Raw genomic sequence first — 25,549 nt, 5'->3', positions numbered from 1 at the left:
TGATGCCACTGGAGTGCCAATCCCAACTGGGAGTATAACATACAGCTCAGACCACAAACTATATATATTTCCTTTCTTTATTAGTGTGATGAAAAGCTCCACTCTTCTGCTGCTTAAACTACTGCTATGTCTGCCAGAGCTTCTCTCTTCCCATACAGCCTGGATACATACATGAGTATCTGGCACAAAAAAGTATCTCCTCAGAATTAGTTCTCTTAATGCTTTCCCCCTGGGTAAACAGGGTGTTAAGTACTGTTGTCTTGCTACCTGCAGTTGCATGTCGAGACCCCGAGACCCCCGCAGCCACCCCCTCATTGGGAATAACTCACACAAGGACACAGATACTAGGTTTATGTTATTGGGCAAATTTTGGCCACAAATTTATTGAAATTACAGAATGTGAGCGGTACTGGCTTAGGCATTGATTGGACCTGACTATATCTGACTCCTGCCCCATTGTGCAGGAAGTCCCAGTAAGGGTAGAGGGAGCCCTGTCAATGTGAACCAACTCAAGCTCCCCCTGGTGTTCCCGTCGGGGTCGTGTCAAGGCCTTAGCCCCCAGCCGGCCTTCAGACTAGATCAACACCCCCGGATTCCTTTAATGGAATACACTTAAGCATGGAGGAGCAGGTGATGGCCACACCTCCCCTCCCCCCCCACAAGGTCAAACAATGCCTAACCGCCACAAGAGCCCCAAAGGCTCGCAGCCAATTACCCTCACATCTGTAACCAATGCCTCAGGCCACAAGGTCCACCACAACTCCTCCCCACTGGGAAGTGGAGCGGATTACCAGAACACCAAGATCCTTTCTGATTGGCTGCTTTCCCTCCCACCTGTTAATCATAGCCATTCACGGGATCTGCAGCACTCACATGCCTAGTTATATACAAAGTAATCTAGAATTTCAAAGCATTTTTGAATCTATTAGCACTTATCATTAAATCAGAAATAACAGATCATTAAGTGACCAAAATGAGACTTAATGTCACAGCATTATTCTAAAATTGGTCACTTACATCAGATCTATTATGTCAGATCCAATGAGAAAATATGCACACACTTCATATAATTGCTTAAGTATGCAGTTTTACACAGAAAGGTAAGTCCTTAGTGCCTATTCAGGTCTACTTACCTTTTCTTTTACAACTGCTAGGGTTAATAATGGCCATAAAATTATCCAGGCATTTAAAAAAAATAAAAATATCCAGCCAGGCTGCTTGATTTGATTATTTTCTTTAGCATCAGATCTTGTAGGTCTACTGTGAAATCTACACTGATTCAATAATTTGCAATACCTTAACTGTCTTCAGCGTACAGCTGTATAGATGCATATATGTGGAGAAGGAGTTCTACAATTTAAGGGCTGCTACAAAGGAAGCCCTCTCCTGGGCCATTATTCTCCACACTTCTGAGGGTGGCAGATCAACCAAGAGAGTCCTTTCTGTCAAGCTGAATACCCTAGGGTCTGTAGGAGTAGACATTTGGGGCCTAAGTCGTTTAGGGCTTTAAACACCATGTGAGCACCTGGAATCGGTCCTGGGAACTATCTGGCAACCATCTATATGAAACCATTGGGAGCAGTCATTGTGGGGTTATGAGTTGAAGTGTTACCGGTATTCTGAAGACACCTGACTCAATATCTCATTTACATCAAGATAAGGTGAGGCTGTGCAGGTGCTTAACTGTCAGGAATCAGCAATGGGCTGATGGCATCCAGTTGAACAGAAGCTGAATCCAGGCAAGAGGAGCTGTGGATTGCTGGATCCTGGCCTCCAGAATTAGGGGAATCGTCTATTCTGAGTAGTTTTGCACTTCTTTTTAAGAATCAGGAGTGTGTTTGATGCTGGGCTCTACTTTGTTGCTGGAGACCCAAGTGGACACGGTGGCAGAGAGTTGCTTATTCCCAGCTAGTATACCAGCTGCTGGACAAGGAAGTCTACCAGCCACAGCAATCCATGCCTTAGAACCTCTCAGTTAGAATACTAAATACACTCTATGTGGGGCTTCCCTTCAAGACAGTTTGGAGATTGCAGATGGAAGGTATGCTCTGGCCACCTATTCATTACAACATGAAATGCAAAGTGATATCTTTGACATATAAATCCCTATATGGCTTAGGACGCAGCTATCTGAAGGCACATCTCAGATAGCAGTACTGTCTCTGATGGAACCACCAGAGAGGCCCTGTGAGTTGCAATGAAGTCTAGCTTCTGATAGGGCATTCCTATTTCATCTCTCTCTCACACAAAAACACACACGGTGGTGCTCTGCACATGTGTAATGATGCACTTTCCTAAATAACTGCTGATCAAGTCCTGTTCTGATAAAAACAGCAAGGATAAAAACTGCAGCCCTACCAAGTGAATATGTTACCAGATGCCACTACAGCCAAGATATATATGGTGGTGAACATGTCATTGTAACATGCCTACCTTCCTTCTTAAAAAAACAACAACCTGTGTACAGTGGTACATCGGGTTACATACGCTTCAGGTTACATACGCTTCAGGTTACAGACTCCGCTAACCCAGAAATAGTACCTCGGGTTAAGTACTTTGCTTCAGGATGAGAACAGAAATCGTGCTCTGGCGGCATGGCGGCAGCAGGAGGCCCCATTAGCTAAAGTGGTGCTTCAGGTTAAGAACAGTTTCAGGTTAGGAACGGACCTCCGGAACGAATTTAATACTTAACCCGAGGTACCACTGTATTCAGAATCATGCTGCATTATAAAGCCAGTGTGTACTACCTCCCTTTGCAGCCTGTACGATATGCTTAGGAAAGAGCAGGATTCTGTTTCTAGGCAGATTAGAAGTAGAAATGAAATTCAGGAATTTTAATCACTCTTGAGAAAAAGCTGCTTTTAAAAAATAGAGAGACTCTTTTTCTCAAAAGACTATTTTAAAGCCAGGGTGCCTTCTTGGATTCCACATCCAGCATTCTACCTCTGGCTCAGCACTGTGCCTAAAGGTATAATCTACCACTATATCACCTCATTCACAGGCAGTAATCCTATTTTTCTGGTGACTTGGGATTTGAGATAGCAAGTATTTTAACAAAACAAGTTTATTTTCTGTCAAACAGCTGTTTACATTAACTCAGATGTCAGCTTGAGGGGAAAATAATATTTAGGTAGCTATTTTAAAAACTTTTTTAAAAAGTAACGTATAATTTAATACTATTCAAGAGCAATTCCTCACTCTCCTATAGACCACATTCAAAGGTCTTGTGTTTTCGTTGTTTTTTTTTTTGTATATGTATCAACAACAAATTAAGAAAAGGGGCACAATACTTTAAAAATTGAGTTATTTGTTTTTTCAAGAAATGCTTTCAGCAAATTAATATAAAAAAGGAAGCCTGTGATTTTGCACTGCCTGTGCAACTTTATTGTGGCCACAGGCATATGATGTCTGCGGCCAGTGCAGGGAGAACGGATAAAATAAACATAGGATATTGGTATTGGGTTGAATTAGGCCACAACTTTATTGATTACAGGTAAGAGTAGTTTTGGCTAAGGCACTGAGCGTGTACTCAGCATTAGGCAGCCCACTTGCTGCCCAATAGATAGGAACCCAGTGGGGTTGACCCTGTGCTGGGGAGATACCCCTGACATGGATTGGGGCCCATGACCTCACACAAGGCGCCATTGGGAGAGGTGTTTTGGCCCTTCAGTCCCTGTGTGGACTCCTGGACAGAGTCACTCCTCCTGGACTCCTTTAATAGGATACCCACGTGACTAAGGATCCAGCCCAATGCCTTATCTGCTGAAGTTGTGAGAGTTGCTATGAAGTAGGCAAAAACCTGCAAGCTAGCCAATTTGCTTGCAGGAGCAAATTCCTCACTGGTTTCAAATACAGCACCATGTAAACCATAGCAAGGTCCTTACGCCAACCTAAATAGCTTGGCTCCAGTTCCCATGAATGGAATCCTGCTTATTCCAACTGGAAAAAGTGGGCGGTCGTATTTGCTGGCTCCTCCTTTCCCCTGCAGCCCCCTGTGCCCCCTGAAAATCAGCTCCAGAAGGTTACAGGATTCCCCAGGACACTGCGGGAGGTGGCCCAAAAGGCTGCAGGGAGAACCACCTTCCTCATTGTTTCTTCAGCAGGAGTCTCCATTGGATTGCAGATATTTCTGTAAACATAAGAAAGCTTTCTGTTTACGGAAATGCAGCTCTGGATCCAGCCTAATGTTATCTATAGTCTTAAAATATGTTAATGAACCAAGTGTATATTCATAGTAATATCACTTTTAATTTAATCATTGCATATTGCATTTCATATTTGTTTCTAACAGAAAGAAAAAAGGAAAATAAAGGTGAAATAGTGCTGAAAGATTACATCAGGCATAGGCAAACTTGGCCCTCCAGACGTTTTTGGGACTACAATTCCCATCATCCCTAGCTAACAGGATCAGTGGTTAGGGATGATGGGAATTGTGGTCTCAAAACATCTGGAGGGCCGAGTTTGCCTATGCCTGGATTACATAATACTTGTTTGTTAACTGGACAGTCATTCCCATCAACTGCCAAAACCTTAGTCAGCAAAAAGCTACTGGTACAGTTTAAATAAATGGATACATTTCAATCTCAGATTCAAATGTGGACTGATTTAAATTCAGTTTGATAATATGAAATGTTATAGTTATAAGCAATCCCTACAAAAAAAGAATTTTACAATGAGGTAGGAGGCTCTCTGTAGGACAGGAAACAAAAAAATTGAGAACTTTTGCTGCATAGTCTGCTGACATACAAAGACATTTCGATTCTCTCTCTCTCTCTTTTTTTTACACTGGCCTACTCATATTTTTCCAAAGTAAGGGCCTTGCCTACTGACTCCGAAAGTAATATCTAATGCAATTTCGAAGTTCAATTCACAAGCTAACATTCAATGAATCTGTCACCTCTTGCAGATATTCATGCTCCTGTTATGGAAAGTATCATAATAAGTCTTAGGTAACTTAATTTGATTTAACTGTGTCCTAGTGACTCAGCCTTGCACCCTGAGGTTTATTTTTTTATTATTAAAAAATCCTACCAATTAGATTTGATTCCAAAGCTTATATTTAATGCTTTGTGTGGGGGAAATGTATTCTTTAGTGCCCAATTATATTTTAAATGTATTCTTTTGTGAGAATTTCTCATGCCTACAGCAGATTTTGCACTACTGAAAATAGCTAAGTTTTGTGTTGAGTACAATCAAGCTGAAGTCGCGCACTCTGATATCCCACTGAGAGTTAAACATGTACCGGTACTTCACTTCTCAGTGAAATCGACGGAACTAAAAAATGCTCAGCTTTGGCTGGATTATGCTCATTGTGTTCTCAATTTAATCTTCAATTACTGTAGTTAGGGCTCTCATATGTTCACTTAAGATATCGTAGGATACCTGAACCTTGAAGAAGAGCATAAAGGTCTCAGAACAGCTGGAACTAATTCTGACTAATGACAAGCTGACACTTAAAACAAGGAAGAAACTTCAAAGGTTTGTGTATGCCAAACTCTGGAATATACACTGTATAGCTGCCAATTACACAGAATAAACTTGGGGGGGAGAGAATTGTTATAAAATGTACCTGCAGAGAATTATACTATACATCAACAACTTCTGAACTGGGATGGCAAATATGGCCATACCCCATATTATTATTTTAATATTTTGTATAATATAATACAGTATGTAAATAGAAAATATTATTTACTACAAAATATTGCTTTTTAGTCTATTATCAGGACTTTACCTAGAACCAAGTTTGTTTGTTATTTCAAAGTTTGTGCGGTAACTGAGAGTTTTCTCCTATGAATATGTTTTATGTTATTTAATGTTACTTGATTCATGGAATGAATTTTGGTTCCTAAAACAGGAAGGAAACACAGGCAATTATGCCCAAAGATTGCAATCTCAAAATAACAAGCCACTTATGCAGCTCATAATACTTTGATTCATTTGGGGTTTTGGTGAACCCCGATTCCACTATGGAATTGTTCTGAAGTTGGACAGGAAGGAGGGCCTTCCCAGTGCCATCCTATAACCTGGACAAAAGAGAATGAAGAAAGGCCCTGAATGAGCCTTTTCAAGTATTGGGGTGACATACTGGGAGGAATTCAACGTCACACTAACGTAACTGTTCTATTGGCACAAGCATTTCAGCTCCTTCCCTCCCCACACCTGTTGTTCTGGGGTTTCTCCTAACACCCAACCCTGAGCTATTTTGGGGGTACATGGGGCATGCATGGGGGGCAGGCCCAGGGGAGAACTCCCTGACAGAGCTTGTTAGTTGAATCCAGTACAGAAGGCATTATTTGTAAAAAAGTGCAAATAACATAGGAAATTTTGGTTATTCCATCCATATCCAACAATCAGTAAAAATAATAAGCTAGTCAAGTGATGTTTAAGAATGAATAGGAACCATGTGAGAAGGGGGAATTTCAGAATTGCATGATTATAACAGGAAGTAAGTTGCTTGTCTGGTTTGCTTGTTTGCAGGGGATCTTCAGGTCTGTTTTTGACTGTAATTTTACATCATTTAGTAACAATTTAGTAATAATTTTGGGGAATCTTTTTTATATTTTTAAAAAATATACCTTTGAAGATACTCAGAAGAGGGCCCCTTAAGGAATGCAAAATGATATTGATGATGATGCCAGGCATCTTCAGGGATGCTCTGGGGTGGCACTTGGCTTTGCAAGTTCCAGAAAAAGTAATACTGGGTAAGTGTGCTGCACCAGTATCCTTAATTACAAGCTAGTCAAGAACTACTTTTGGTGGTCATGGTATGGAAGAAACACAGATATCCTATGGCAGTCTAGGCCACTCTTCAAAAATATAAAAGATTATTCCTGTGTGCCTTTCAGTTGTTGACCCATCACTGCAATAAGAACTGGCATCAGGATAGTGATGTATTAATTAACTGGTAATTTATCATTACAGGTCATTGAACAAAGCTTTGTACTTAATTTTTCCAACTGTTCGTCACACCATCTTCTTAAACTGGATTGAAAGCTTTATGCATGACTTTCAGCAGCATTTGCAACTTTTAATTTACATTTCTTCTCTCACACACATAAATAAATAATATCTTATAAATGCATTAGATTAACATGTGTTGAGTTTGGTATTTTGTTTTGTTTCACGGATGATTAAATTATCGCAATGAAATTACAGCACACCACACAACAGCCTGGAGGTGTAATTCATGAAGCTGAGATCTATCATTATGCTAAATCGCAAATGAATTACATTGTACATTTTTGCTATGGACTGTGTATATTCTGCAAAGAATGCACAAATTATATTCTCACGTAAACTGAACAGTATATTTTCACTTTTGTACATGAAGGTTCTTTTAATGTTTTATAATTATCAAGTAATATAATACATTTTAACAAAGTCAAATGTAGATACTATGTCATGCCTCCTTTATACCATATTAATATACATATATGCAACAATTTATGCATTTTGCAGACTTCAGTTTCTGAAATATAGCTCTGCACACAGATATCCACATCTGTATTAAGGGCACACACAAAAACACAAGGAGGAAAACAGACTATATGCACCAAGCTAGAAGCTACTAACATGAGTAATAATTGCTTCACAATTATTACTTCTCAAATTCAAACTTTTTCAAACACTTTGCAGTTTTACATTAACAGTGTGGTTTCTTGCTATCCAAGCACATGTAATCTCTCCCCCCGCCTGCTCCCCCCAAACCCTGCTATATCTTAGGCTAATATTAAAATCATCCTTACTTCCTTGAACTTGCACACTGCCATGAAGGTCAACCACAGTATTTAAATATTAAAAGGCCTAAAACTAGAACGCACAGGAATTGGAATGAACATTTAATCCATAATTAATCTAAACTCTTTAAGCAATATTAATTCATGACTGGGCAACTCTAGTAGATGCCAGTGTAATTCCCATCTTGCCATTTAATTTATTTAAAATATTTTTATATGGTCTTCCATACAAATCCCAATGAAGTTTACAACAACTTTGTAAGGTAGATCACTCATAATGGGCAGTATCCAATCAAGTACTGTATCTCTGCTAATGCAAGGACTTTCAGCTGTGCAATGGAATTTCCCTTCCCTATCCTCTCACTGCATGGTCCCTGAATCAGTTCTGGGATTTTCCCCCAACTCTCTGAAGCAGATTTGGGGAAGGCGTGGGGTGCACTGCAAGAGGAGAGGGAGGTCTTGTTCCATTGTTGTTGTTGTTTAGTCGTATCCGACTCTTCGTGACCCCACGGACCAGAGCACACCAAGCACTCCTGTCTTCCACTACCTCCCGCAGTTGGGTCAAACTCATGTTAGTAGCTTCAAGAACACTGTCCAACCATCTCGTCCTCTGTTGCCCCCTTCTCCTTGTGCCCTCAATCTTTCCCAGCATCAGGGTCTTTTCCAGGGAGTCTCCTCTTCTCATGAGGTGGCCAAAGTATTAGAGCCTCAGCTTCAGGATCTGTCCTTCCAGTGAGCACTCAGGGCTGATTTCCTTAAGAATGGATATATTTGATCTTCTTGCAGTCTATGGAACTCTCGTTCCATAGTGCAAGCAAAAAAGTGTTGCACTACCAGAATCACTTTGTTGGATACTGTTGGATACATGAAGTATTTAAATTAAAGGTAAAGGTAAAGGATCCCTGACAGTTAAGTCCAGTGGCGAACGACTCTGAGGTTGCGGCGCTCATCTCACTTTACTGGCCGAGGGAGCAGATGTTTGTCCGCAGACAGTTTTTCGAGGTCATGTGGCCAGCATGACTAAGCCACTTCTGGCGAAACCAGAGCAGCGCACAAAAATGCCATTTACCTTCCCGCCAGCACGGTCCCTATTTATCTACATGCACTGGTGTGCTTTTGAACTGCTAGGTTGGAGCTGGGACCGAGGATCGGGAACTCACCCCATCGCGGGAATTTGAACCGCCAACCTTCTGATCGGCAAGCCCAAGAAGCTCAGTGGTTTAGACCACAGCGCCACCTGCATCTCTTAAGTGGACAGTACATCCACACAAACCATCACATGCCATTCTGGAGTGCCATCTAACCTTTAAGAATGGTGGGAAGGTAAAGGCCTAGAGAAACAAATGGGGCCATGGTATTCCACTTGCTATTTAGATCTCAGGTTGACTATAGTAAAGAATTAAAGATGGCATGGAAAGGAATAAAGCGGAATAAGGGGGAATGAAAAAAGTTCTACTTTTCTGCCACACCATGACAGCTTGTGGTAGTTTATCAGGGATCAGCAGCATGCTATGTACACTGACCAATTACTCTTGCTTTGTTTCTCTCTTGGTACAAGCAGGATAAACAAACTAGGGACCCTTGACTTCCCATTACATCCAATCAGAGGTCGTGGGGTTGTTGTTTTTGCTGCCCAACAAGCTGCAATTATTAAGCCAAAAACAAACCATTGGTTAAAGTTAGCTAGTGGTCATAGTTTGGTAGGGAGAAGAAACCATAATCCTTGGTTTGGATGTAACCAGCTTTCCTGGTTTGTTTATTCCACTCATACCAGGGGAAGAGTGAAGCAGGAGCAATTCGGCAGTAGGCACTAGCACACTGTTTATTCCCAATAAACCACATCAGAAAAGCTGGTTCATTGTTATGTGTAGCCAATATGTTTTGGCAGTTAAGAGAGGTAGATCCTGACCAAAAACAATAATAACGATTATGTCATTTTAAATAAATGCAGCCTGCTGCTGCACTGATCCAGAATGCCACAGCCTAAGTCCCAACAATTAACATTCATAATGGAGCAACCAAAAATGGGAAGAAGAGAAAAAAGCCTAAAACCTGGTCTGCACCATTTGTGAGATACTAAATAAACAGCAGCCCACTGGGATTGTTGTTGATGATGTTCCAGTTTTAACAATCGTGCTGTATTTGCAAGGCCAAGCAGAGAGCAGAAACAGAAGATTAACCAAGCTCCTGGTGGGCTGCCATATAAAACTAATGGGGTCAAATTGTGGAAGTCTGTCCAGGACTCTACCGAGGTAACAGCTGCCTGCAAAACACATTCTGCCACAGTGAGAAGAAAACAGAATCATGTATGATTTGCCTCTGGGCAAGTTGATGGTTTACCTAACTTAACAGAGCATTCTACACCTTTGCCTATTGCATGCTGCTTCCACTTGCCAGAGTACCTTAACATCTCACTATTAGCAATGACATCTTAAAAGCCACCATGAGTACTATTCATAAATATGTTCCAGTTTCAGCTCCTGTTTTTAGTGCATCTCACACATTTACCTATTTAAATTCATTTTCTTGAGTATGAACAAAATAACAGAGACTTAAGTTAGATCATTAAATTAAGTAGAATGTTTTTCAGTGTGCAGTGCTTCCAAAATAAAATATATGAAGGATACAACTGATGCAAATAACAAGGCTAAAATTAACTCCAGTTTTATGTGCACTCATACTGATATAAATACAAATAGTACATTGTGTGTACTTTGTGCAAGTACAAATTTATTTATACAAACAGTCTAGGAAAACACATGCAAAACAATCAGAGCAGAGATTCACTAAAAGGAAGTGCTATTTTCTTGCAGTTACAATAATGGAATAGTCTGCAAATTAATAATAAAAAAACAGAATATGCTATACCATAGCAGAATAAGCTGTGAATTAATAAGAAATAGAACTTTACACAGCTATGGTTTAGAAAATGGGGATTCTAATGTATGTTGGTTGGGAGGTTGTATATCTTGTCTGATGAGGGATATATATGGCTGATAAATAGAAATACCTCCACAGTTAATCAACACATTTACTTACAAAGAAATGTGGTTCCATATTTTCTTATATTCATTAAGATCATATTGGAAAGAAGCCATAAAAATAGCCTGAGATATATAACTGGCACACAGCAAAACAAAACACCCCCCAAGGTTTAAAAAGTGTAGCATTAAACAAAAATATCAAATACAAGCATCTGACTTCAGTGTGGTTCTAACAGCATTAGCACAGTTTGTCCCCTGAAGCACCAAATGGCTTAACAGATGATAACTCGCTTGCCTTCTGGCCAAAGCATTTCACACAGCTATGTAAGTATTTCTGGCAAAGATAGCACTAACTCTCAGACTAGTTAGTAGATGAACATACGTATGTCTGTAAGTATGATTTAGTACATAAATGGTCAGAAATTAAACAATGCAATAATACCTCACAAATAAAAACAAAAGCCAGACAACTAATTTTTGAGTCTCAGAAAGCCTGGAGAGGAGCCTGGGCAAATATGAAAGCTGAGGGAAGGCTGTGACATTTCCAAATTACACAGCTAGATCTTTGAAATTTCAAATAAAATGCAATTTCATTTATTTATCACTAAGCACAACAACACGATACTGTTCAGTCAATGTTAAGCACTTTAAATCTCAAAATAATCAAAAGCACTTTTAATACCAAAATCAGATAAAAATGCTCAATACAAAACATGGGTGGATGCATGGATCCATACAGCGCATGGATGAAAGAAGGACTGAGGTACAGAACTTCACAAAAACAATAGCCAAATACCTCGCAAGCTATGTGAAATTCCCATAACCCATTCCAAAACACATTCACTTAAAATATGGCCCACAGCTTGAATATAGCTCACTTTCCCACATGTGTCCTGAATTAACTACCCCTGGTTCTGCACTTCTCCCCCTGCAGGGGCCTATTTCCAACACTGCAAAATGAAAGAGAGTTTAGGGACCCCAGGTTCATGACATCTATTATAATGGAAAATTGAATAAAAATGTTTTACAAAAAAAAGTTAATAAAATTTTAAACTGAATATGAAAAGAACGTTATAGCTAATAAAGAGAAACATCAGAGGGTGACACCATCAAATTTATCCTTAACACATATAAAATGATGAGCATGCACAATTTATCCTGCATATCAATTTTGTTTAAAAAATATGGAAGAGCCATTCCGTTTGCCTTCACACAAATTCCTGTGTACTTGAAAACTTACTGTAAGAGGGTGATTCATTATTCCTACTCAGGAATTATCCCATGATAATTAATGAATACCTAGTATGTCAGCATAGATGCAGCAGAGCAAAGAAAAATACCGTATTTTTCGCTCTATAACACGCACCCGACCATAACACGCACGTAGTTTTTAGAGGAGGAAAATCCGTAGGCATGCCACCCGTAGGCATTCCCTCCATAACACGCACAGACATTTCCCCTTACTTTTTAGGAGGAAAAAAGTGAGTGTTATGGTGCAAAAAATACGGTATCTCCAATCAAGTTCCCCTTCCCCCAAGGGAAATATTTAGGTCTGTAATCACTAAAACTTCACACAGGCCCTTTTCATTCATTTCTTCCTGTATGGGCCTTTTATGCAGAATAACATCAACAACAAAACCAAAATGCAACAACATGCTGATTACTTTAAAGGGTAAATTTGGATACTGTTGTCAAGCAATGAGTTTCTTATCAGAAAAAAAAGATGTGCTGTAGTTCACACAAATTTGATATTAACAGAAAAATCATTAGAGGAAAACCACACATCCACGTCAGTAAGGGGCTTCAAATTGATTCTTGTGTGAAATAAAGCTTGCAAGCTCTGCATTGCATTCCATTACAAAGTGAAGGCTCTTCAAAATGTGGCTGACCTTTTCACAATAGCATTGATTCAGCTGGAGAGGCTGCAAAACCAAGAAGCAAATAAAGTTACCTAAAGGGTAACAGGTTAACGTAAGCTGCACAACATTGTGGCGAGCCTGACCTTCAGAATCTGAGGTATCATCAGTGCCCCCAAACCAAATGGAGGGGAGAATGCATTGCCGCAGTAACAAGTAGTCTTACTCCAAATGACTGTAGACAGATTCCAATGGTTTTCAAAGGTTATCTAAAGAAGGATAGTCAGAAAAGGTGCAATCTTTAACATCTCCCTTAAGCTCACTTTTAAAATCACCAAAGTAACAAGGCCTGAAGGAGCACTGTGTGCTTTTCTTCATTTGTCTTGTTGGCAGATGGTGTTAGGAATGCATAAGGTTTTCCACATTTTTCACTGATGTTTTTACTTCCTTGAGTGCATAGTTCAAGGGCCTTAAGGGATTCTTTGGGTCTGTGCAACTGCAGACAAGGTGAAAGTTATCAACAATTTCTAAAAAAGCTGTAATACGTTTTCCTCCTTGGTTTAAGATATGGGGGGGGGGGGAGAGAACTTGCTTTCTACACAATTCCACATCTGCTTAAAACATCTGTGAAAGACAAAAACAAGTTTGAAAACTTATTCTATTTCCACGCATTCTTTAGCATCTATCAGACTCATTCTCCTTGACCATTTCACCCATAAAGTTGCATCCCATGACCAATTTTTCTAAATTTTAATTTAAACAGAAATTATTATATTCATTTTGAATGCCCCCTCCCACATTCACCAATGCTTTATATTGTTTGATTGGTAACATAAGAGGAAAAATGACTATTACTCATATTTAATCTAAGCACAACCACAGATTAGGCATTTGACTAAACTTTAGAAATTATTTCTACTGCTTAATGACAGCACAACTTCAGAAATGTCTACACTGCAGCATGACTGAATATTCACCTGGTCATCACTTTAGTGTAAGAGAGTTCTGGTTAATAATAATAATAATAATAATAATAATAATAATAATAATAATAATAATATATTTATACCCCGCCCATCTGGATGAGTTTCCCCAGCCACTCTGGGCAGCTTCCAATCAAGTGTTAAAAACAATACAGCATTAATATCAAAAACTTTCCTAAGCAGGGCTGCTTCACAACTGAATGGCTTATTGCACTACTGCTGGATACAGCATAGTGAAATCATTCAAAGTTGTTACACTGAACAGAAAGAGCTGCAGATGTGGAATGGACATACTGAATATAACATACTATGTTAAAGTCATGTTTTACTCACCACACCACTAACAACACCATCCACACCATTGCTGATAATAAGGGAATTGCAATTAGCCAACTTGCTCTGCACTGTGCAGATAAGATATGCCTGTAGTTTAAGACACTCTGTGCACTGTTGCCATTCATATCATTAGAATTGGGTTGTAAAACTATGTGATTTCTCAATATGTGAATTAAGAGACTACATTTACAAATGTTCAGGTTGTCCTTACATTTGCAGATGCAGTTGCATATTCATGCCTTATACCCCTGTTTCAGCAATAAATACAATGAAGGCACCCAATTGCAATCTCTGTGTTAAAGCCTGGGGGGCAAAAATGACAAAGATGTATGAGACAGACACAGTAATCAAAATGAAGATATGAAGGGAAATTGGCAAATGTTTTGCATAGAGGGACTGTGATTGTGAGAAAGAAAGAAAGAAAGAAAGAAAGAAAGAAAGAAAGAAAGAAAGAAAAGCTCATACTTGTTTGCGTGGACAGGCGGAGTCCCCAGATCCCGAGCGGTCCCCCCGTCATGTGTAATAACGACTCAAGACAACGTGCTATGGGATTAAATTGGCCACAACTTTATTAAATTTCAAATGTGGGTAGACCTTGGCTCAGGCATTGGGCGTTCTCCCTCCCCAGTCCCCAGCCAGGGACCTAGGGAGGTTCAGGGTTATCCAGTGTGTATGTGGGGGGATGGGCCGGCTCTGGAGAACATATGTTCAAGCAGAGATAGCCGCCCCCGTTACGCCGCTGCCGCAGGGGAGAGCAATGACGACCTTTCGGCGTACGGTCAAAGCCTCCCTTCAGAAACCCCTTTAACGGGGAACCCTGGTATCGCCGCCGCAAAGAGGAAGATGGACTAAAGGATTCCACCCAAGGCCTGATACCGCCAAAGTTGTGACGTTTTGCTACGGGAAAGGCGAAACCTGCCAATGCAGGGAAATTCCTTTCCGGCCCTTTAACAGCGACCTTATCGTAGCAGCGCCCACATACCTGTGAAGAAAAGTTAACCTGCAAAACCTATGAATAAAAGTTAACCTGCAACGGAAGACATTAACTGAGGGTGGGTAGGGTGGGAGAAGCTCTGGAGCCAAGTGAGGATTCCCAGTTAAGATCCTCCCTCTATTGAGTGGGCAGGTAATCCCTCCCCCTACCTGGCCTGGTCTCCTTGGCAACGCTTCCCCCAGGTGGGATTGGACAACTGACTGAGGTAGGCGGGGACCTCCAGGTATCCCACCTGAGGGAAGGCAAAGCCAAGCCTATGCTGAGGGCCGCTCCAGATCCAGGGCTGCGCGCGTCCACGCAAAGGGCGCCCCCCATTTTAAGCGGGGAGCGGTCAATCTCAAAGCATTATATCAAGGACTGAGAACATATGCATCTGCTATTTATGAAGCATTTTAATTGAAGACAATTGTAAAGCTCTCTAGAAAATCACATTTTCTTACCACCACTGAAGCGGAATGACCTTGAAAGCGCATTATAGGAACTGGGTAACACCCACAACAAAATTGCAAGAATTATTAGGTCAGAAAAGGAAGATGGCATTCCTGCCAGCTAACCTTTCAGTCTGACAAGATGTAATTCTACACCTCTGGATATGTCTAAACATTGAAGATTAATGCCATCACATTTGTTTATCAGATTCTATAAATGGGAACAAAATGCTGTTGTGCAAGAAAGAAAGAAAGAAAGAAAGAAAGAAAGAAAGAAAGAAAGAAAGAAAGAAAGAAAAGGAAGGCCTGAAATAGGTATAAGGAGGCCAAAGTAGAAAATAAAAAGAACCTAGTACAAAAGAGTTATTTTTTAAATATCAATAGCTTAAAAATTACAAATCAAATTATAAATGGGGAAATTGGAAATTTAAATGTGATAGTGATAGTTGGGTAGGCTCAGTACTTTTTTGTTTTGTTTTTTAAAAAAGAGGTGCTGGTAGTCATATCTTGATAAAAGTATGATAGGCCAGCACAAAATGGCTGTCTTGCATAGCAAAAACAGAAGTGGTGGTACTCTGTACCAGTGAGTACAATCACAAAAAGCACTGGGCAGACCCATATCTCTTTCTTAATGTTTGTACAAATGTGCTGATACAATAAAAACATTTATAAATGCACAAAATCCCTCTGTGTGGTCTCCAGAGTTACAAAATGAGAATGTTGAGCCATTTCTTCCATTATTCTGGTTTTGGATAGAAGTGACCTGTAACTAAAATATTTATGATTACCCAGTTTTAGACCCCAAGGAAGGTTCATCCACTACACTGAAAGACAGTTGCTGGGCAGTCTGCCCCTGTGATGAACTTTTAATAAGGTTAAACATATAAATTGCCTTTTGTGGTTCAACTCCACTGCTACTTTGTCCTAACTTCTGTGAAAAGAGTTGAACCACAGTTCCACTTTTCAAATCGTGAAAACTATCAACATATTCCCATCCTTTTATCAAGATAAGTATGTCAAACTCTTTCAACCTTGAAGCAATTGTTTTATAACCAAGCCTTACTGTGAAGTCCTTAACAATAGTTTCAACGGTAATATGAAACTAAGTGCTGGACTCTGGTTTATTTTGCTGCTTGCATGAAGGGAGGAGCAAAATGGCAAGAATGGAGCTGGCTGCAATTGCGTACAACTCAAACATATCTTGCTTTATGGAAATGTTGGTTTAGTGGTATGTGCAGGCACTGACTTGCTGTGGCATGGTCCTCTAACAGGATTTGTATTTTTGGATGGAGGTTGCTTGCTTTAAATTATTCCCATGTGTCCTGATCAAACCACTGATCAGAAAGATAACATTATTTTTCAGAGATTTAAAACACACAGGTGCCCACTTGAAAAAGGCATTATTACTATTATTATTATTATTATTATTATTATTATTATTATTATTATTATTATTATTCCCTGCCTCTGCCAGTTTCCCTGAAATGGACTCAAGGCAGCTTACAGATAAAAATAACAAAAGCTAAAAACATGGCCCAGGTTCATTAATCATTGCTAGAATTAAAACTATATATCTATACCTCTATCTATCTATCTATCTATCTATCTATCTATCTATCTATCTAATCTATTTGGATTAACAGAAAAATGGATATGTTAAGAGTTTGATAAAATTAAGAACAAATAATACAGGGGAGAAAGTCATTCATTTCTGTACTAACAAACATACTGGGAATTCTCCTTAAGCTAAAAAATTCAGATTGAAGGAGAACCAAAGCAGGTAAAATTTCTGCCACACTATCTAAAATGTTACAAAACAGAACATAATGGAAAGCAGACACTACACTTTATTCTGTTTTATAAAATTTGATTCTGCCTCTCCATTGGCTTCAGACATCCATCAGAATAATACCATCACATGTAGTAATGAAAAGCACCAGAATCTTGTATGTGATGCTACTCCTCTATACAGTTAGTACAAAACTGTGCTCAGTTTTGTTGTGCCATATTCCAAGGAGATGCACAGGACAGGGAATAAGATGTCTCCATTTTAAAATCCCTAAAGCCTAGGGCTGGCAGTAACTTTTATTCCAACTGCTTTTGCAATCTGATACATCTGTTACACTCAAAACACTATAAATTTGTCACATGTTATTTAGCTTTGTGAGAGAATGTGTCACTAGAACTGGCACGTCATAGCTTTACAAGTTGTTGCATTCTCAAATTGATTTTGTTGTTTATGAATTGCATAAATAAAAGAAATCTCTCTCCCTTGGCATATTAAGTGTTTGATAAAAGATACCCATGCAAACATAACCTCAACAACTAGAAAATATTAATACAGGTAGAATAATAGAGTCTTTGTTCTTATTCTTACAGACATGCAAATGTTTTTGTTGAAATTATACAATTCAACCTGAAATGTACACGGTATGTGTAGTTTTTCATCCACAGTAACTAAAATATTCTAAGAGTGAACATCAATAGAAGAAGATCACACAATTGTTTATTATTTATTAAAATTATACCCCATTCTTCCTTCCAAAGAACCCTAGGGTATTAAACAACAGGAAATAAAGCAGTAAAACAAAAAACATAATCTTAAAAACAATTTGGATACGGATGCAGACTGGGAAAGATCTCTTGCTAAATGACTTGTTGGAAAAGGAAGATTTTCAGCAGATGCTGACAAGGCAACAGAGAGTGCACCTGTCTAATATTCAGGGGAGGGGATTCCAAAGGGTTGATACACAAAACTAAAGGCCCAATAAAGAATGGACCTTCTGGTAAGATGGCATCTGCAGAAGGACCTCACCTGCAGAGTGCAGTAATTTGTTGGATATATAATGGATGAGAAAATATCTCAGGTATCCTGGTCCAAGCCCAGCACCTTGAACTTAGTCAGCCAGCTAAATGGTGATAAAACACACTCCTGGTCACTCAGGTCACCAGGGCTTCTAGAGTCAAAGATAGATCCAAAAGCATCTCCAAGAGCAATTGACCAATTATACAGGCTTAGGAACCACCCGCCCATAATGTGTCTGAGCACAATGCCCTTAATGGCTTTGACCCTGTATACCTGAAGGAGTGTTTCAGCCCCTATCATTCAGCCCAGACACTGAAGTCCAGCTCCAAGGGCCTTCTAGTGGTTCCTTCATTGCGAGAAGTTACAGGGAACCAGATGAAGGGCCTTCTCAGTAGTGATGCCTGTGCTGTGGAATGCCATCCCGTCAGATGTCAAAGAGATAAATAATTATATTATTTCAGATGTAGACATCTGAAGGCAGTCCAGTATTGGAAAGCTTTTAATGTGTGACGTTCAGCTGTGTTTTTGTATATTCTGTTGGAAGCCACCCAAAGCATCTGAAGCAACCCAGTTAGATGGGCAGGGTACAATAACAATGATAATTTCTGTTGTTGTTGATATCACCATTATCTCCACCTTGTTGTTGTTGTTGTTTAGTGGTTTAGTCGTGTCCGACTCTTCGTGACCCCATGGACCAGAGCACGCCAGGCACTCCTGTCTTCCACTGCCTCCCGCAGTTTGGTCAGACTCATGTTTGTAGCTTCGAGAACGCGGCCTAACCATCTTGTCCTCTGTCATCCCCTTCTTCTTGTGCCCTCAATCTTTCCCAACATCAGGGTCTTTTCCAGGGAGTCTTCTTTTCTCATGAGGTGGCCAAAATATTGGAGCCTCAGCTTCACGATCTGTCCTTCCAGTGAGCACTCAGGGGTGATTTCCTTAAGAATGGATACGTTTGATCTTCTTGCAGTCCATGGGACTCTCAAGAGTCTCCTCCAGCACCATAATTCAAAAGCATCAATTCTTCGGTGATCAGCCTTCTTTATGGTCCAGCTCTCACTTCCATACATCACTACTGGGAAAACCATGGCTTTTACTATATGGACCTTTGTTGGCAAGGTGATGTCTCTGCTTTTTAAGATGTTGTCTAGGTTTGCCATCGCCTTTCTCCCAAGGAGCAGGCGTCTTTTAATTTCGTGACTGCTGTCACCATCTGCAGTGATCATGGAGCCCAATAAAGTAAAATCTCTCACTGCCTCCATTTCTTCCCCTTCTATTTGCCAGGAGGTGATGGGCCCAGTGGCCATGATCTTCGTTTTTTTGATGCTGAGCTTCAGACCATATTTTGCGCTCTCCTCTTTCACCCTCATTAAAAGGTTCTTTAATTCCTCCTCACTTTCTGCCATCAAGGTTGTGTCATCTGCATATCTGAGGTTGTTGATATTTCTTCTGGCAATCTTAATTCCGGCTTGGGATTCATCCAGCCCAGCCTTTCGCATGATGAATTCTGCATATAAGTTAAATAAGCAGGGAGACAATATACAGCCTTGCCGTACTCCTTTCCCAATTTTGAACCAATCAGTTGTTCCATATCCAGTTCTAACTGTAGCTTCTTGTCCCACACAGAGATTTCTCAGGAGACAGATGAGGTGATCAGGCACTCCCATTTCTTTAAGAACTTGCCATAGTTTGCTGTGGTCAACACAGTCAAAGGCTTTTGCATAGTCAATGAAGCAGAAGTAGATGTCTTTCTGGAACTCTCTATTTTTCTCCATAATCCAGCGCATGTTTGCAATTTGGTCTCTGGTTCCTCTGCCTCTTCTAAATCCAGCTTGCACTTCTGGGAGTTCTCGGTCCACATACTGCTTAAGCCTGCCTTGTAGAATTTTAAGCATAACCTTGCTAGCATGTGAAATGAGTGCAATTGTGCGGTAGTTGGAGCATTCTTTGGCACTTCCCTTCTTTGGGATTGGGATGTAGACTGATCTTCTCCAATCCTCTGGCCACTGCTAAGTTTTCCAAATTTGCTGGCATATTGAGTGTAGCACTTTAACAGTGTCATCTTTTAAAATTTCAAATAGTTCAGCTGGAATACCATCACTTCCACTGGCCTTGTTATTAGCAGTGCTTTCTAAGGCCCATTTGACTTCACTCTCCAGGATGTCTGGCTCAAGGTCAGCAACCACACTATCTGGGGTATACAAGACATCCATTTCTTTCTGGTATAGTTCCTCAGTGTATTCTTGCCACCTCTACTTGATGTCTTCTGCTTCTGTTAGGTCCTTTCCACTTTTGTCTTTTATTATGGAAATCTTTGTACGAAATGTTCCTTTCATATCTCCAATTTTCTTCAACAGATCTCTGGTTTTTCCCATTCTATTGTTTTCCTCTATTTCTTTGAATTGCTCGTTTAAGAAGGCCTTCTTGTCTCTCCTTGCTATTTTTTGGAAATCTGCATTCAATTTCCTGTATCTTTCACTATCTCCCTCGCATTTTGCTTGCCTTCTCTCCTCCGCTATTTGTAAGGCCTCGTTGGACAGCCACTTTGCTTTCTTGCATTTCCTTTTCATTGGGATGGTTTTAGTTGCTGCCTCCTGTATAATGTTACGAGCCTCCACCCATAGTTCTTCAGGCACTCTGTCCACCAAATCTAAATCCTTAAACCTGTTCCTCACTTCCACTGTGTATTCATAAGGGATTTGACTTAGATTGTATCTTACCGGCCCAGTGGTTTTTCCTACTTTCTTCAGTTTAAGCTTGAATTTTGCTATAAGAAGCTGATGATCGGAGCCACAGTCAGCTCCAGGTCTTGTTTTTGCTGACTGTATACAGCTTCTCCATCTTTGGCTGCTGAAAATATAATCAATCTGATTTCAATGCTGCCCATCTGGTGATGTCCATGTGTAGAGTCGTCTCTTGTGTTGTTGGAAAAGAGTGTTTGTGAGGACCAGCTTGTTATCTTGGCAGAACTCTATTAGCCTTTGCCCTGCTTCGTTTTGAACTCCAAGGCCAAACTTGCCAGTTGTTCCTTTTATCTCTTGACTCCCTACTTTAGCATTCCAATCCCCTATAATGAGAAGAACATCCTTCTTTGGTGTCACTTCTATAAGGTGTTGTAAGTCTTCATAGAATTTGGTCAATTTCAATTGGTTTCTTCAGCACCATCTCCACCTTACCAGGATTCAAAGTCAGTTCCTTGGCCTTCATCCAGCCCACCACCAAGTCCAGGCAGTTGGTAGCTATCATAAACTAACAAGCCTGAGATGTATATTTCTAGGAGTGATTGGATCATTGCCTCTTTCAGGACAGCTGGGACTACTCCCTCCCACAAGTGAATCCATGAATGTGGATATGGCATCAAGACTACTACAGAGGTGAGCAACAAGTTGATCACATAGCTTAGTTGTAAATTCCAATCAGATCTACTCATACATAGCTGATGGTTGTATTGCACCTACTTCAGTTCACTTTGAGGTTATACGTCAGTTGAAAACTTATGCCAGAATGTCCAAAACAGTGATCTTCAAAATCCTGACAAACCTGAACTTATTTTTAATTATCTAGAGGGTTGTAGTAAGTAATATGTTCAGGAATGAATACTGCATGCAACTCAAAGCATGTAAATTCCATTTTTGGTAGTTTCAGAACACCTATCACAGGAAGCATCTATTACTATTAATTAAATTATGTTCTTGTTATGAAAATACAGTGGAAACGAGATGATTTAATCAGAGGAGCACAGTTAGTGTTAAAAATTGAAACATCATTGCAAATTAATGAGACATAAGAAAGCTTTTAACCTCAGGGTTGCAAAAGTGTGGGGGCACTATAGGAGCAGATAAAAACTATCTATGCAGAGTAGGAAATGAAGTGAAAATTAGACACTTGTAAAAGGGAAGAACATAAGCCAAACATTCTTTTTATCAAAATTTTATAGGCTGCCTTCTACCCACCAAAACAGGGGGCCTTCAAGGCAGTGTACAACAAAAAGATGTCATAATGCAAATAAATAAATAATGGTCCAATGTTTGACTCAGTATACAGCAGCTTCCTATGATCCTATGAATAAATCACCAAAAGCAATGAACAGTAGATGTAAGGTATGAAAGCAGTACATGAGCAGGAACAAAGGTAGTAATTTCACTTACCTTCAGTGGTTATGTGGTTTTGTGGCATGTCAACATCCCGCCAGTAGGATTCCCTAGATGACGGGAGCTACTAACAACCTGTCCCACCAGCTTGGGAACTTTTGAATTTGGTCCACTGCAGATTGGCCAATAGCAGCTGGACCAAGGGGCAAGCACAATTGGGGTGTGCACTGGGCCCATAACTCAGAGGTTGATCGATTGGAACCATCCTCTGCTACCAAGGCAGTGGCATGACATCCTTGACCCAGCTCATATCAACTGGGCAAGAAAGAAAGTGAATCAGACTGTGAGGCAGAGGGTGGAGCAGTTAGGTGGCTGGGAGATTCAGCACCCTGAAATCACGTTTGATAAAAAGACCCTCTGGGTGACATCCAGTTCTCAGCATCAGGGAATGATGTCTGATTGAAAGATATTGTGGTTGGGCTAAAGTGTTGGCTGCAGATGTGAGTGATTTGGCAGTGAGCTGGTATTTGGGTTGGCTTGGATAGCGGACAAGGCATTGGGTAAAAGCTTTAGTCAGGGTTGGAGGGGAGGTTGTACGCCTTTGTCTGCCCTTCCAAGGGAATGGGGTATCCCATTAAAGGGATCCAGGAGGAGGTCTTCTGCTCCCAGACGGGGGCACTCAGACAAATATATTTGATATATGTCATAAGATTCCCTCACCACTGGTTCAACCCATTGGTGAATTAACCAGCAGATGGGTTGGTTGGATAAGCAGATGCCTAATCCAAAAAACACATTTGTAATCAATAAAGTTGATGCCTAATTTGAGCCACACAAAAAGTATGCTGTCACAAGTGGTCATTCATTTCCATACACGGTATGGGATGGCAGGTCACAGCGCCTGGGCATGCAGCTAATCATGCCTATCAGTCAACAAATATAAATATGACATATTTATGAATATTGTGGATATCTTAATTTCTGAATGTTGTGAATATCTTAAAGTCGTGCTGCCCTGAGTTCCTTCCAGAGGAAGGGCAGGATATAAATTGAATAATAAAAATAGTAATAGTAATAATTCAAAATGGAGCATAAAATGATGTCTGTCGTTACTCTGTGTGTAGCTGGAACTTTATTGCTGATTACAGTTGCAGCACTGGTCAATGTGAAGTTTCTTTAGCCATGCCCAGATTCAGCAGTTTCATTTAGAAGGGGAAAGTGATGGCAATCTACGCAAATCATTCTTTGCAATCAGCAATGCATCATCTACCACATCCAACCATATCACAAAGCCCTCCAGGTTTTCCTCTTTACAACACATCTCTCATCTTCATGTTGGATGCATGTAACTGGTTGGACTCTATTCTACTTTACAGTCCAGCACACCAATCCTACACTTCAGCAGCGGGCTTATTTCCAAGAAACTGCATCAAGGGCTGCAGACTATGAAGGTTGCTACACTGGCACCTTTCCCCAATCTGAAAACACACATGTCTTAAACATACTGTTGTGTACTGAGTTGAATAGGATCCAAAAGGCAGCAGTCTGATTGGTCCTAGAACAATAGGATTCAGAATGCAGCAGTCTGATTAGTCCTAGAACAATAGGGTCCAAAATGCAGCAGTCTTATTGGTCCTAGAACAATGCAGCAGTATGATTGGTCCACAGGAGCCACCCAATCCAGCTCCAGATGGAAGTGAATCTGCAACCTGATTGGCCTACATGAGAATCCCAGAATTAGCCAATCACGTGCGGTCCATTGTGTAAATAATGTATATAAATCAGATATTTTGGGGAAACTTTCATTCCTCACTACTATGAGCTGAATAAAGAGCATGAAATCCACACTCGACTCCGAGTATATTTCACATACAGAAATAACCAACCTTTGTTTCAAAGGTGGTCATTAACGGAAGAGTTCACAATTCAGGGGTGGTTGTGAGTGTGGGGGATGCTACCATCAACATATTTTTTGCCCTCACCAACACAGCAGTATATAAATCCTACTTAAGTTAGTGGGACGAATATGTGGGTAATTGAGCACAGGACTGTAGGAATAGCAGTTAAAGCATATTAATATCTAAATTCATCACCATAATTATGTGTTTAGCTTAATGTCTTCTTAAGTTCAAACTAGAAAAATATAACTGTGAGGTAAAAAATTCTGCCTATCTTCTACTAGGCCGATATTTTTGTTCTCTATATTTGCATTTACTGAACTGTATCCTACAACTTCCATCTTTTCCCTCGCTTATCAGACCTTTCTTCTTTTCAGATCTTGCCAAAGGTAACCTTCGCAAACCCCGAGCTTTCAGGAAGGGAAGAATGCACACTAGCTCACAGTTTGTGATTGCTTTACAGTGTTACCTTATGCTGTATATTACCTTGTCAATTTAAACAGCCACAAAACGTTAGCATTTTATAAGGAATGACCTTTCATGCTGTGAAATGCAATTAGCAATGCACTCTGGGGTAACAATGTCCTCTGCAAACAGGTGGTGGACTAGCAGCTGCAACTTTGATACTATAATGAAAGAGAAGGACAACTTGAAGCAATGCTGCATTGTGTTGACATTTCCATTCTCAAGATTTAAAAAGAAATTTGAAAATATATATTTGTTGCGCTCAGAACCAATTAATACTGTATGGATTTTGCTGTACTACAGGACCTAACCTACTATTCACACTTATAAGCTATCATCTACCAAGGATGTATTACTGCAAAATTACTATTTCAATTAAGGTTATACAGGAAGTGGAAGAGTGATTATGCCAAAGACTTTATCACGTGGTACAGTTAGGAAAACATAGGAGCATAAAGAAATTAAGTCCCTGACAAAAGTGAGTCTCTCTCTCTCGGCTTGTTCACAACAAAGCAAAATGTGAATTCTCACCAGCCTATTTCCCCATTAATGTAGGGACATATGCATGATGTCCTCCCTATCCCAGTATTGTCCTGGACCTTTCCTCCTTTAAATGTGGAGTTTTAAATCATTGGAAAGTCCGAAGTGGGAAGAATATATAAATAAAAACATTTAAAGGGGGAAAGGTCTGGGACAATTCTGGGAAGGGGTCCACTTTACTCTGGTGTGGACAAGCCCTTTGTCACTTTTTCTCCATTCTCTTTCATGTGTGGCCTATAACATTTTGTTCAGCCAAGGTAAACATGAAGCCACACAAAGTCTGAAGCTAAGCAAGTTTGGTTCTAGTCATACACACACACACACACACACACACACACACACACACACACACACACCCTACTATTAATACCCTCCTGTCCTAAATTTGAATATATCAGTCCCAATAAAAGAATCACTCCCTAGTTCATGTCC

At 40.1% G+C, this 25,549-nt stretch overlaps 1 protein-coding gene and 1 long non-coding RNA gene across 5 annotated transcripts in view; one reads left to right on the top strand and one right to left on the bottom strand.

The window, feature by feature from the left end:
• NELL1 (neural EGFL like 1) overlaps positions 1-25,549 on the bottom strand; it is a 373,450-nt gene that overhangs the window by 183,476 nt on the left and 164,425 nt on the right. The gene's annotated exons all lie outside the window — the stretch shown is intronic.
• On the top strand, positions 21,323-24,849 carry LOC310696772. Its single transcript, XR_014520724.1, has 2 exons — positions 21,323-21,497; positions 24,490-24,849. It is a non-coding gene; the product is annotated as an uncharacterized lncRNA (long non-coding RNA).

The sequence above is a fragment of the Podarcis liolepis genome, assembly GCF_965112155.1.
Source record: "Podarcis liolepis genome assembly, chromosome: 1".
In the NCBI taxonomy this organism is placed as follows: domain Eukaryota; kingdom Metazoa; phylum Chordata; class Lepidosauria; order Squamata; family Lacertidae; genus Podarcis; species Podarcis liolepis.
This window is presented reverse-complemented; position numbering and strand designations above follow the sequence as displayed.